Genomic DNA, 13,775 nt, shown 5'->3' with positions numbered 1-13,775 from the left:
ACACGAAGAGGGGTATTACCAAATTAGGGCAAATCAAGGGGCAATCAGTATAATTCCCAAAGATAATATCTAACTCATTACAACCTACTATCCACCCCTTTCCCTAAACGGATTACACCTATGTGGAAAGCATTCATATAGAGACTGCTGATCCCTTCCATAATTAATCCAACAGGTTAATGGAAGCGTGTATGAATTCCTGGTCAGAATATACTGTCTAGTGAACCAACCTCTGACTGCTCTTATGCTGCCCAATCAGACTTTTCTACAGAATCTCCCCAGAGGTCCGGTTACAGCAGTGATGACTAACCCACACCCTAGATCCCACGTCACCACACTTCAGAGATACGGCCCCACCTTCTGGAGCATAAAATATCCGATAAAACTCTCAAGTACTGCTGGAAAAATGTTAAAACACAACCTCCTTAACAACATCCAGAACAACGAATTGGTGATACCTACTATAGCACAATCAACAGCCATAAAAAGACAGACTTCATTTTTTACTCAAACCCCGCTGCAAAATGGAAAAACATCTTCCTCCTCCACCTACAAGTTACAAAAACAGTAAAAATTCCCTTTGGCACTAAACTCACCACTGTTCCATCCCAGAGTTTCAGAGGGGAGATCTACATATCCATCTTCAGGACTGTTAACACTTTATTTCAAGTAACCGATCATCATCTATATATTTCACTATATCAAAATTGTTTGATCCCCAGAACTCCAATGATGCACCACCGGTCACACTCCCTATGCAAGACAGCACCTGTATGCCATTCGCTATGCCAACACTAAGACACAGCCACAACAACACAGAGCTCTTTTATGCACTAACTGATCACAATAGCACCAATCCCAAGCCTAGCTCTCTCACCACTGACCCCACCATAGTCAGAGCCCCTACTCCCAATATGGAACCCTCCCAACCCAAACCTTTCCTCTCCAGTTCCTGCTTCAATGACACTGGCTTCCCCTCAACTAAACTCCACCTGCCCTCTCTAGACATGAGACCTACTGAGTGTCCTCCCCCATACAGAACAGGATCCCTTCCCGACATACTTACCCAATTTGTCAACCAAATAGAAAAAACATTTGATTAGCTACAGACCTCTCTCAGGTAAAAAGCGATCTTGCGAACCAGGCCAAATTAATATGCAACCCCAATCCGAAGATAGAGAAATGAACTCCACTTAAAATATCTTCTTATGTCAGCCGCCACTTCTGCATGACCTCCATGCCCCTGAACCGCCTGTCTCACAGTCCCTACCAAACTCTCAATCCCCGATCCCCACTTGAAGTGGAATCTCTCTGCAAATCATACAACACAAACACTCAACAAGTGGATCACAAATCTCCATCCTCAATCTCAGTAAGCATGAGCACAAACAGAATTCCTCGAGTTAATATACCGCCTAGACCACCTGCTCAACAGACCACGATTCAGACACTGCACACTACACTTAACAACCGAAACTCGCTTTCCTGCATGCTTCTCAAATGTAGATCCGCAGTTAAACATGCTACAGAAATATCTGAAACTATTGCCGCCGATGGCACGCTTTCTTTCCGGAAACCTGGCTTAACGAACACTCAACCCCATGCTGGACTTGCTTTCTCTCGCTGGCTAATCTATCATTAGGCGAGACAGACCTAAATGAATAGGGGGTGGGCCAGCGATCAACAACAAAATGAGATTAGACTAAACACACTAGACTTCATGGACTGCTAAACCTTCTAATATCTTGGAGTTGAACTCGCGATAAAAGGCACAACCCATATCATACTTCACACTATCTATCTATCACCCCCATGGTGATCGCTTATTCCTCACTGAAGAACTAACTGGCATAATTACAAAGCTCTTCCTTATTAACATCAAAGATGTGCTCCTAGGTGAGTTCAATCGGCACTGGGATGACACAGAAGACATCACTGTCTGTAATCTCATAAACCTTCTTGAATGAAACGGCCTGAAACAACTCTGCAATGAACAGACCCACAATAAAAGGCCTATGCTAGATGCAATAATTACCAGATACGATCTTGTCTCCCTTAACCGTATCATACTCATCGACTGGTCAAACGACCACCTAATAATGTTCTATCTCAAGGCAAACCCATGTCCAGGCCGAGCATCAGCCAATAAACTCATGCACTGAACAAGGAACTTCAAGCAAATCCCACTAACAGATCTAGAATTCAGGATCAGGGCTCATCTACACTCTCAACCTCACCATCACTCAAGATAATGACCTCACCACCCTCTATAGCTCAGGGACGACTGATGTTCTTGACCAGGTGGCCCCTCTCAAACTAAATAGTTCTAGAGAAGTCAAATCCAGATCCTGATTTAACTCAGATCTTAACAATGAGTGAAGACACCCAAGACTGATTGATAGATTATGGAAACAGAACCCCTCTGGCACACCTCGCACTCCTCAGGGCCTGAACGTCTCTCCTACAAAAAACAAATCTTTAAGGAAAAAGCCACATTTCTTTTACAACTAACATGACTGTGCGGAGAACAGACCAAAGGAGCTCTTCAACTCTTGCACCGTGTTTGTGTCCTTGGAAGGTTGCTGTGCCACTTGGTCGATCCTGCTGTTGCTGCCTTCTGTGTTTCCTGCCAACTGCTCGTGGAACCCGCTTCGCGAGTCCCGCTTCGTGGAGGAGGTCTGCGAGGGAAGTAATTGCTGCTGTCACCGGGGAGCCTAGGGGCAGGACAGGGCTGCGAGCGTGAGTGCGGGGACTACATCTCCCAGGAGTCCCTGCTTGGCCAACCTGAAACACCTGGCCCGCTCTCCCTGACAGCCCCGCCCCCTGTGCGGTCCATACCCAATAAGAAGTGGACCTACCCCCGCTGCGCGGGAGCGCGCCGGGAGAAGCCCGGGACAAGGGCGGGCCGTCTGTGGCCGTCAGGGGCTGCAGGAGGCTGGGCTGGGCCCTCCCTTTGACATCCAGTGCCATCTATTGGAATTTACTGCGTAAGGTGACGCGAACGGTTATTTTGTGTAGCTTCGTAGACCGACCGTAGTTTAAGTTTCCTTCTGTCTTTTGAGTGGTCCTGTTGCGGTTTACAGCGTTCCTGCTTACCCCTCGTGCTGTAAAGACCACTAAGCATGTCTTCACCTCCAACTACTCCCCTATTGAATTCCCTCCCGCCTACGGTAGGGGTTGCAATCTTGGGTCCCTTAGACAAGTATTTCACTAGGGCCACTCGTGATATTGATAGATAGATTGCCCTAGCTGAGAGACGCGCTGAGCACTCGCAATCTATCGAACTGCTTAAACTTCCTCTAGAGAAGCGGGCACTCCTGGGTTCTCTGACATCGGTCCCTTCTTCACCACCTCTAACCATGCCAGACCTAGTGGAAATGCCCCATGCTTCTTCACTGCCGCCCAGTCTGGTCAGGGTGAAAGGTACGTCAGGTTTCGACTCCCAGACCGGAAACGAGCCATCGGTCGCTGTTTCTTCCAACCTGACTCCTGCCATGTTTATTACTCCAAATATTACTTCTACAGACGAGGAAAATCCTGCCTTATTAGGTGTGTTACCCCACGTAGCCCCCAAAGAGCCTCATATGAAAAGAAAAAGCAACACTAGTCCCCGGAAAGGTCATCACCCTAAACACCCTAAGAAAATCAGGAAACTTGGTATAGGAGCGGGAGCTTCCAGTAAGTCTAAAGGGGCTGGTTCAGGTAGGGCTCAAGCTGTCAAGGTTGGGGTGTCCTCGGGTGATTCATCATGTATCCGGAGTGACTCTCTGGCGAAAGCTCCCGTCGATTTTATCCCCAGATTTACCCTTACTCACGCAGATAGAGAAATTGATGAAGTCTCTACTGACCCCTATTGTAGAACGAGTCAAAAGGTTAGCGGACCGTTTGGACAGGTTTGAACAAGCTACCTTAGACAACTTTTTCTTAACTAAATCCTTAATTAAAACACACTTTAGGACCGGGGTCAATAATAAAGGGGGGCCCAAGTGGCTACGATAACATCTAACACTCCACATGATTCCTCTAACATAAGTGGGTTGGCAAGTGGGGTACCTGTTCCAGAGCCCCCTCCTCCTGTTGTTGGTACTTCTAAAGGGGGGCCTCGTCTTTCAGGTCAAATCCATAAGATCACTCCCCACCCTCCAGACCTTTCACGGGCAAACACATCCCAACCCAAGAAGCGCTTAGCCATTGAGGCCATGGGCACTATGGATAGATCCAAAACTGGGAACCCTGAACCCAATAGTTCCAATGCCTTAGTCCAAACTTCACTGAATTGCCCCGTTCCTCTCCCCTCTAGCCTACCCGACACAATTCCTCCCAAGGTGCCCCGCAGAATACCTCCTATGAAATCTGCCCCCAGACTGCCATCCCTTTGTGCCATCCTTACCAACGTACCACCATTGTTGGTTGGGCAGCAAGAATCCTTCCAGACGCTAAAAAATAAAACCACGCACTGGTTAAGGATTAAAAGACCACTGCCCAGGGAAGTTGATGGGCTGATTCTTGGTGTCAGAAGGGTAGGATTGGTAGGTAGTAGCCATAAGCGCTTTGAGGGGGACTGTGTGGTAGTTAACTTCAAGGATCCCAGGGTAGCTCAGCTAATTTCTAACCAGAATGTACGAACTAGCAGTGCTGGTATTGGAGTAGTCGATTTGACTTTCTTCTACCCGAAACCAGCTGGCATTCATTTTGGTATCTCCCTAGAAGCAAGTTGTTACCACAATCTTCCCATTCCCGGACTCGACCCCTTCTATGTGCCTTATCATCAAATCCCATGGCTGGGGACCTATGGAAGAACCGCAGGCTATTGAAACGACATTCTCCCTGGGTCAGCTCTCGCTCCCCCGGGCATGAGCCCACGGTTGGATCCATGCTCCTCGGAGACTACCATCATCAGTAGGATATCCATCTCCACTGAGAGTGGTCCCCAGCCTCAGGGCGACAGTCCTGGTAGTGGGTCTGAGGGGGGAAGCAGAGCCCTTTGTTCACTTCCTGAGGAAGGGCAGGATACTAATTGTGCCCCCTATGTTGAGCCAACTACAGCCGATTCTGTCATAAAGATTCTTAGCTGGAATGTTGCTGGGATAGCGAGGAAGTTGGCTGTTCCGGACTGAAACTCCTTAGTGGAGGGATTCTCCATCTGTATTTTCCAAGAAACTTGGAGTATGGAACCATGCCACAAGGTAGGATATTCATCCTTCTTCCTGCCAGCAGTCCCTTCCCCTTCTGGGAAGGGCCGCCCCTCTGGAGGTCTTCTTATATGGGTTGCTATTTCGCTTGGTTGTGAGGTTACCCAGCGCGTGACTGACTCTCTTGATCTGGTAAAAATATCGCTCTCAGGACCCAAGAGAGGGCCAGCCCTAGACATTTTTAACATCTATGTTAGGGGAACAAAGGGAGGTCTACTGTCACTCATTGTTGCTGAGTTAGAGGCCCGGTTAAGAGGGGGCCCCGATAGTTCCCACGTCCTAGTTGCAGGTGACTTCAACTGCACGTTCGAGCCTCTTGGGCTGGAGGACTCTCTGGGGACTGTTGAGGACGATAACAGAAGAGGTATACCAGCTCTGACCTTACCTCCTATCAGAAGGTGGTCCCAAGTGGCAGTCCAAATCTACTCCTTAACCTTGGAATTCGATCTTAGGGCAGTGAATGGTAGGACGTCTCTGGATCCTTCCGGAGCGCATACCTACAATAGGGTGGATCACACGTCTAGAATAGATTATATCCTTCTTGATGCTAACTCCTGGGACCACTTGCTGGACATGGAGGTATTTCCTTCAGTAGAGAGCGACCATAATCTGCTCTCCCTTGCTCTTCGCCCCTTCTGGACGGAGCATTCGGGAGTAGATGCGTCCTCCTTAGCGCTAGCTCACCAGGAGCTCCACCCTTCTAATTGTGGCAGGCGTTTAAAATGGGGTAATAATATTATGGACAAAGAGAAAGTCCTATCCATCTCAACACTTGACTTCTACCCAGGCCAGGATAGCTAAATCCTCGCTACATCCAGAGGAAGTAACATCACTCTTTTGTGCTACCACTAAGGCTCTGAGTGAACTTTTTTATCTTCCCAACATGGCTTCTCGTGTTGGAAAGCCCAAGCCTAGGCAGAATCCCTATGCTTGGTATACAAAAAAATGCAGGGAGATGAAAAGTTCCTTGATTTGCGCTGTGAAGAGCAAGTCCTTAACCGACATACGTTTGGCAAGGAAAAACTACACACTGACTGTGATTGCAGCAAAGAGGGAATGGGAGGACTGCTTCTGGGAGGATCTGAAGAAAGCAAGTTTGGATATGGATGCTAGAGGTTTCTGGACCCTTATAAGATCTAGGGACAGGCCAGACAGTACATTAATGACATGCAATATCCCCCCCCAGAGCTGGTTCAATCACTTCTCATCCCTCTATGTTGCAAGCAATCCATCTACCAATAACGCTCCCCCTGCAGGATTTTGCATAACAGGCCTACAGATTGTTCCTTTTACCGTTAGAGAGGTGATGGACGCAATTAAAACCCTGGTATAGTTGAAAGCAGCAGGGCCCGATGGGTTACCTGGTGACATATTACGGGCAAGCCCCAAGGAGTGGGGGATTCTCGTATTCTCACTGCTAAATGCCATCAATGAGGGTGCGCCCATTCCTGAATCCTGGAAGGGGGCAGAGGTTGTCCAGATATTTAAGAAGGGGTGTCGGGACAGCCCTGCCAACTACAGGCCAATAAGTCTTATTGACTCCACCCAAAAACTGGCGGGGAAGGTGATCTTGCGAAGGATGCTCGAATGGATGGACGACAACAACATTCTGTCGGACCTCCAAGCTGGGTTCCGTTCTGGGACCGGGACCATCGAGCAAGCCTTCAGATTAACTCTTCTCCACTGGAAGGTGGTGGTGTTGGGAGGGGGCAGTCTATACCTGGCTTTTATAGACTTAAAAACCGCCTTCGACCTGGTTCCTAGGGAGAAATTATGGAAGGTCCTGTTAGACTTAGGGTTGCCGCCTTACATTCTCTCCCTACTGTTAAAACTTCACGATGGCAACTTTGCACAGGTGCGCTGGGGCACGAAGGGTGAAAAAACAGAAAGAATTCCCGTGGGAAGGGGCGTCCGACAAGGATGCGTCCTAGTGCCCACTCTGTTTTCGCTTTATGTAAACGGAGTGGTCGAACATCTGCTTGGCACTCCCTCGGATGCTCCCTCCTTGGCGGTCAAACGGATCCCTACACTGCTTTTTGCTCATTTCAAAGTCCGCCATGGGCCTGCAGAGTCTTTTAAATAGTTTTCAAGAGTTTTGTCTATCGAGAGGCCTAGTAATTAACACTGACAAAAAAAAACAAGTTTCTGGTCATGAACCCCCCCAGGAAACTTGGCAGACTTCCGACCTTGAACTCTGAGCCATTAAAGAGAGTTTCTGAATTTGACTATTTGGGCATCCGCCTCAACGACTCCCTTTCCTGGAATCCACACATCTATAAAATGCTACTGGGCCACAAAAGGGTAGGAGGAGCGCTACTCAAGAAACAACGCTCCTCATCTTGCAAACCCATTGCCCCAGTAGTGGATATATACAAAGAGAGAGGGGTCAGTGCTGCTTTATATGGGGCAGAGCTGTGGGGTACCTGCAATCTGGACCCAATAGTCAAATCAGAGAATAAGTTCCTGAAAGACCTGATGGCTTTGCCACAAAGCACTCCAACTGTGCCAGTGCTATTGGACTTAGGCTGTAGACCTATTGGGGACCAAGCGCAACTTCGCCCACTGCTTCTTTGGGCAAGGTTGTGGCGTGTGCCCGAACTGGCCTCTTATGCGGAGGCTCTGTCTGAGGTCATGGATATGGCAGGGTGGTCTAGGATCAAATGGTTGAGGGACATCAAAAGACTACTAATGGAGATAGGGTTACCTGATGCTTGGTCCACAAAATCTGCCCCACCTAAGGCTACTATTAAAAAGTTGTACTGGAACTGGGTCTCTGCGAAATTACATCTAGACTCACGCCATTGCAACACAACAGTAGCTTTTGTGAGAATTAAGGAGGTGGTGGCATATGAACCCTATCTAGACATTATCACCATCCCGCTTGACCGCACTCTGTATTTCAAGTTTCGTGTGGGGACTTTACCAGTAGGGGAGGTAGTCGCCCGCTGGAAGGGCCCTAATCAACTTTCTCCTTTTTGTGCATCCTGTCCCACTCGTGTAGAGTCAGTTGTCCACATCTTTTTTGAATGCCCGGACTACCGCGTCCCGCGGATTCGCTGGCTCAAACCACTCTGTAGATTGCTGGGCATTCGTCAGTGTATAGTGGCAATGGGCATTTTAATGACTGACACATCCCCCGTGATTGTATGTGCTGTGTCAAAATTCCTGAAATGGGCTTGGTTGATACGCAATAGAGGGCTTTCCGTGTCAATTTAATCTTTGTTTTAATATGTCCAGTACATTTTTTACCTGCTTTTATTAATTGTGTATAAAATTGTATATGACATTTTTACAAATTGTATTTTTGTATTGCTTTTATGGTATTTGTATACCGAAATAAAGCCTTTCAATCTATCAATCAATCAATCAATATAATTAAACAATAAATCATCCTTACCCCCAACACGAAACAATAAACAATAAACACTGTGTAGAAATAGTCAAACAATTGCTTATCCCAGACTCAAGACTATCACTCATCCTACATCGATCTCCTCCAACTAAAAAACAATGCTAAAAGGACAGATTTCAAACTGATGACAGAAGATTAAAAAAAACGCAAACTGGAAGCCCATATCCCACTCTACTGACCCTCTCCCTTCCACCTTAGTACAGAACCTCAACAATATCATCTCTCCTTTTTTGACCAAAATCATCAATGCCTCTCTTCTGGTAGTGTTCCCGATTCCCTCCAATTGGAAAAGTCACACCCATCCTTAAAAAAACAGAATTCAATAACCATAGTCTGATCACCATCCTTCCATTCCTAGCAAAAACGAACATAAATGTATCCTGATATAACTCAACCAGCATATAGATGAATTCAACCTTCATGACACATTCTATCGTGCTTCAGGAGAGGCTGCAGCACTGAAACTGCTATGCTCAATATTTCTAATGACATTCACAAATCCTTAGATGAAAGTGACTCATGCCTCCTTATCCTAATCGACCTATCAGCTGTTTTTGATATGGTAAACCATCCAGCTTTACTCAAGGCCCTCAAGAGTTGCACTGGTACCCATCCTACCTGCAACATTGTTCTCTACCAATAAAAATCAACAGTTGTTACTCAAAGCCTGTTCCAGCACCACAAGGGGTTACTCAAGGTTCAAACCTTTCTCCTGCTCTATTTTATCTCTCATAATTCTTCTGAAACAAGCATAGGTCAAATATCACCTATATGCTGATGACATACAACTCTACCTTGCACCCCTGAAAGCCACTCTCAATGAGGTGGCCAGACTCCACAGAGGAATAAAGCAGTCTGATCATATCTCACCTGCCCTTAAGAGTCTCAACTAGCTTCCCAATGAAGGAAGATGCATCTTCAAGACCGCCTGCATCACCCACAAAGCTCTTCAACCAATGAAACCAAACTTTCCAGAGCAGGTAGACGACAGGCACTGAGAAGTTCCAACTCACTTCTTCTCATACCCCCTAAGCTGAATAAGAAATCCACCCAGGTGCGTGCCCCCAGGATATGGAACTGAGTCCCCAAAGATCTCTGATGCAACCCTCCTTTTCTTTCTTTAAATGAGACCTTAATTCTTTACTACTTAACAATTGCTTCAACTTGCATTCAAGTAATCTACATTTCTTACAGACCTTGCCCAACTCTATAGACTCTCTCTGTTTGTAGTCTCCTGACCAAGTCAGTCTCTACTTTGGTATTAAAATCATTACCTTTTTGCTGTACTGTTTATCATTACCTTTTTTTGCTGTATTGTTATGTACTTGTGGGTTCTCACTATTTTAACAATGTTTTGTATATACCTCCAGTTGATTGCATTTGACCTACAAGTAACCTCAAATGCATCTCGAATTATCCTATACGCACTACTTGTAAAGCGCTCTGTTACCTATAGGTCTAGGTAGCGCTAAATAAAACTCTAAACAAATAAACAAGTAGCACTGTGCAAAATTTCCCATCTAATCCTTCTACCGCTACATCCACTCCGGGCCACCAGAAATCATTTCTTATCCTCTGCTTTGTGGCACTTATACACAGATGGCCTACATGAGCTGTCTCCAAAATCCTTTGGGGGAAACTTCCTTGTAGAATCAATTTATCGCCTCTAACCAACAATCCTCCTTCCAAAGTGAACTCATCTGCCACTTTCCAATAAGATTGCAAAGATGTATCCAAAGTTTTTTCCCTTGGCCACCCAAATTTCACAAAATTCAGGACCTTGATCAATTCAGCACCTTACCTCAACAAATCACACCATCCCATCATATCGGAGCAAATGACAAAATTTTGAGCTTTGGCAATGATACATTCCTCAATTTCTTCCTGTACATCCACTTCACACAAATTTCTATCAAATGCTAACTGAGACAGAAAGTCTGCTCTAACGTCCTTTCTTCCTGCAATGTGTATCACACTTACACATAACTCCGATAATTTGATAGATAATCTGGCCATGACGATCTTAATTTTGTTCCAGACAAAGTGGTCTGTGATCTGCCCTTAAACAAAATTTTCTTCCCAGCCATATTTAAACTTGTCAACAACCCAAACATATCAACATTTCTTTTTCTATTACAGAATCTTGATTTAAATTCCTTCGTCCTTCTGGCAGCAAACACTATAGTGACTTTCTTGTCATTCTCCATTTGTGGCAAAACAGGGGCCCATGCCATATGCACAAACATCCACAGTCACAACATTTTTGCATCCTTCCACACACAACTGTAGTGTGGGAGCAGAGATAATACGTTGTTTGATGAGAGCAATACTTTATTGATATATTGCAGACCATTACATTTCTAGATTTGTTTTTAACTGTTGCCTTAAAGCTTTCAGTCAGGTCGCCAATTTTTTAAAAATAAACTTTGAATAGAATTCACAAAGATTTATCCTTATCAGCCAGATGTGGTGCATTTAGATTGACATCAAGAAAGCTGAGTTTGGGTTTAACCCCATCAGATGTCAACACATGGCCTAGGTATCCAACTTAATTTACTGCACTGGATTCCAAGGTGGACAGCCCTCTTTCAACATATTTGTCATGCGCGTCTTTCGGATCCACAAATATCAACATGTCATCCTGAAATATTGCTACATTTGAGATGTTCTTGAACATTTTCGTCATGACCTTCTAAAATACAGATGCAGCTGAGGCCAGCCCAAACTGGAGTGATGAGTGCACCTGTTGACACGCCGCTTTAAGATTCATTTGGACTGACCTACAGCACAAACTTCCTCTTTTGCAAGCTACACATAAAGTGAGTATAAAGCAGTGCACTGGGTACAGATTCCCTTTTCTTTAAAAATCTCTCATAGTGTAGTACAAATGAATGCAGCATGTAAACATTTCGTCTTTTGAAAGTCCTCCCTTATTGGATTATAAGAAATCAGTGCACTGTAAATACCCTTATGGTACAGGTAAAAGCAGTCAGCATCAACAGATGTCTCACAGTGCAGTATAAAGCAGTGCAATGTGCACAGATTCATCATAATATGGTAAAAAGCAGTGCAGTCAACAAGTTTACTTTGTGTAGGTCCCTTGTATTGTATTAAAAAGCAGCACAGAGCGCACAGATTTCTTAGTGTGGTAAAAAGCAGTGCAGTGTGTACAGATTTACTGGTTACGCTGTAAATACCTCTCAGTGCAGTAAAAAGCACTGCAGTGCACATATTTCTCAATTTATAGTGAAAAGTACAGTGTGTGATGATTTCTCGTAGTACAGTAAAAAGCAGTGCAGGGCACTAATAGTGTTCTAACTGTAGCAGAAAGGCAATGAGGTATGCATACATTTTTTATTGCGCAGAAAAAAACACAGTGGTGTTAAAAGATTTATCAGAGTGTATTAAACAGCAATTAAGAATGCACAATCAATTGTGCACATATTTCTCATACTAAACAGCAGCGTAGTGTGTATAGATTCCTCAGAGTGCAGTAAACAGCACTGAAGTGTACATTGATTTCTCCTAGTGTCGTAAATTACAGTGCAGCGTGCCCTTCTTTCTCAATCTGTGGTAACCAGTAGAGCAGTATGCACATGTTTCTCATAGGGCACCAAACAGCAGTATGCAATGCTTTATCATAGTCTAGTAAACGTAATGGAGTGTGTAAACAGAGCGCAGTAAAAAGCAGTGAAGTGTGCACAGATTTGTCAGTCAAGCAAAAAGCAGTGCAGCCCATATATTGCCATCACACAGAAACAAAGCTTAGTGTGAACGGATTACCAAGTGTAATAAGATGCAGTGTGTACAGAGTTTCCATAGTGTCGTATAAAGCAGTGCAGAGTCTACAGATTTCTCTGTACAGTAAGATTCAGTGCAGTGTGCACAAGGCCCTCATATTGTAATATGATGCAGTACAGTATGCACAGATTTCTTACAGTGTAATAAACAGCAGTGCAGTGTGCAAAGACCCCTCATTTTGCAGAAAGAAGCAGTGTGCACCGATTCCTCACAGTTCAGTAAAAATCAGTGCAGCGTGCACAGATTCTTCACAGTGTAGTAATATGCAGAGCAGCATGCACAGATTCCTCAAAGTGCTGTATAAAGCAGTGCAGTGTGCACAAAACCCTCATATGGTAATGATGCAGTGCAGTGTGCACAGATTGCTAATAGTGCAGAAAAAAGCAGTGCAGTGTGCAAAGATTTCTCATAGTGCAGTACGATGCAGAGAAGTGTGCGTGGCTAGTGCCGTAAAAATCAGTGGTGTGCAGATTTTTTACAGTGCAGTAATATGCAGAGCAGCATGCATAGATTCCTCACAGTGCTGTATAACGCAGTGCTGTGTGCACAGATCAGAAAGAGTGCAGTAAGATGCAGTGCCATGTGTATATATTTCTCACAGTGCAAAAAAGATGCATTGCAGTGTGTAGAGATGCCATTTTTAACACAAATGATGAACACAAACACCCCTAGGGCCGGTTGGACTGCCCCCACAGAGGTCTCCGGATAAAAGAGCCCAGCTCAGCCGGCTCCTGGCAGAGATTTCCTCCAGGATTATTCAGTCTATTTGTGCAAACAAAGCAGAAGGTGCTGACAAACTCCTACCTGAGCAGAAACCTGTGCAGATATTCATAGGCTCTCTCCTCCTACTGGGGCTGGAGTGAGGCAGGTGAAGATCTGGGCCTCAGGGGCACCTGTGAGGGACTGAAATTGAAGATAACGGCACAGACAGGCAGGGGTTCTTCCTTTAAAGGAGGCTGGACACAGAAAGAGAGGACGGAAATGATGTCAACAACAATACCACTGGTGCTGTCTCTGCCGCTGCTGACCAGGAAGAGGAAGCCCTACTCCATTTGATACCATGTGCTCAGCAGATTTCATTAGTAGGCGAGGAGCGCCCTCTGCTGGCCACTAACAGAACATCTCCCTCAAGTCTCCAGGAGTGAATACATTGATTTCACTCAAACACGCATGTGTGCAGGAAAGGCCTGGGTTTAAAGATGCGACAGATGGGGTTGCCATCTAAAACCAGCTGAGATGGCAACAGAGCACTAGTCGCAGACTTGGATGGTCTTCAAACGCATATTACAACAAGCATTGCATAGCTGCCAAGGTTTCGGAATGCAATGTGTGACATTTTCATAATTTCAGTTTAATTATATGTGACATTT

At 45.3% G+C, this 13,775-nt stretch overlaps 1 protein-coding gene across 1 annotated transcript in view; it reads right to left on the bottom strand.

The window, feature by feature from the left end:
• The window catches only part of LOC144783793 (uncharacterized), a 149,912-nt gene extending 136,533 nt beyond the window's left edge, over positions 1-13,379 (bottom strand). Inside the window, exon 1 of the mRNA XM_078662546.1 lies at positions 13,210-13,379. The gene's annotated coding sequence lies outside the window, so the exon portion shown is untranslated. The remainder of the gene's footprint in view (positions 1-13,209) is intronic.
• Positions 13,380-13,775: the final 396 nt, after the last annotated feature.

The sequence above is a fragment of the Lissotriton helveticus genome, chromosome 1_1 (assembly GCF_964261635.1).
Source record: "Lissotriton helveticus chromosome 1_1, aLisHel1.1, whole genome shotgun sequence".
NCBI classification, from domain to species: domain Eukaryota; kingdom Metazoa; phylum Chordata; class Amphibia; order Caudata; family Salamandridae; genus Lissotriton; species Lissotriton helveticus.
Note: the sequence above shows the minus strand (reverse complement) of the source record. Positions and strands in the feature narration are given on the sequence as shown.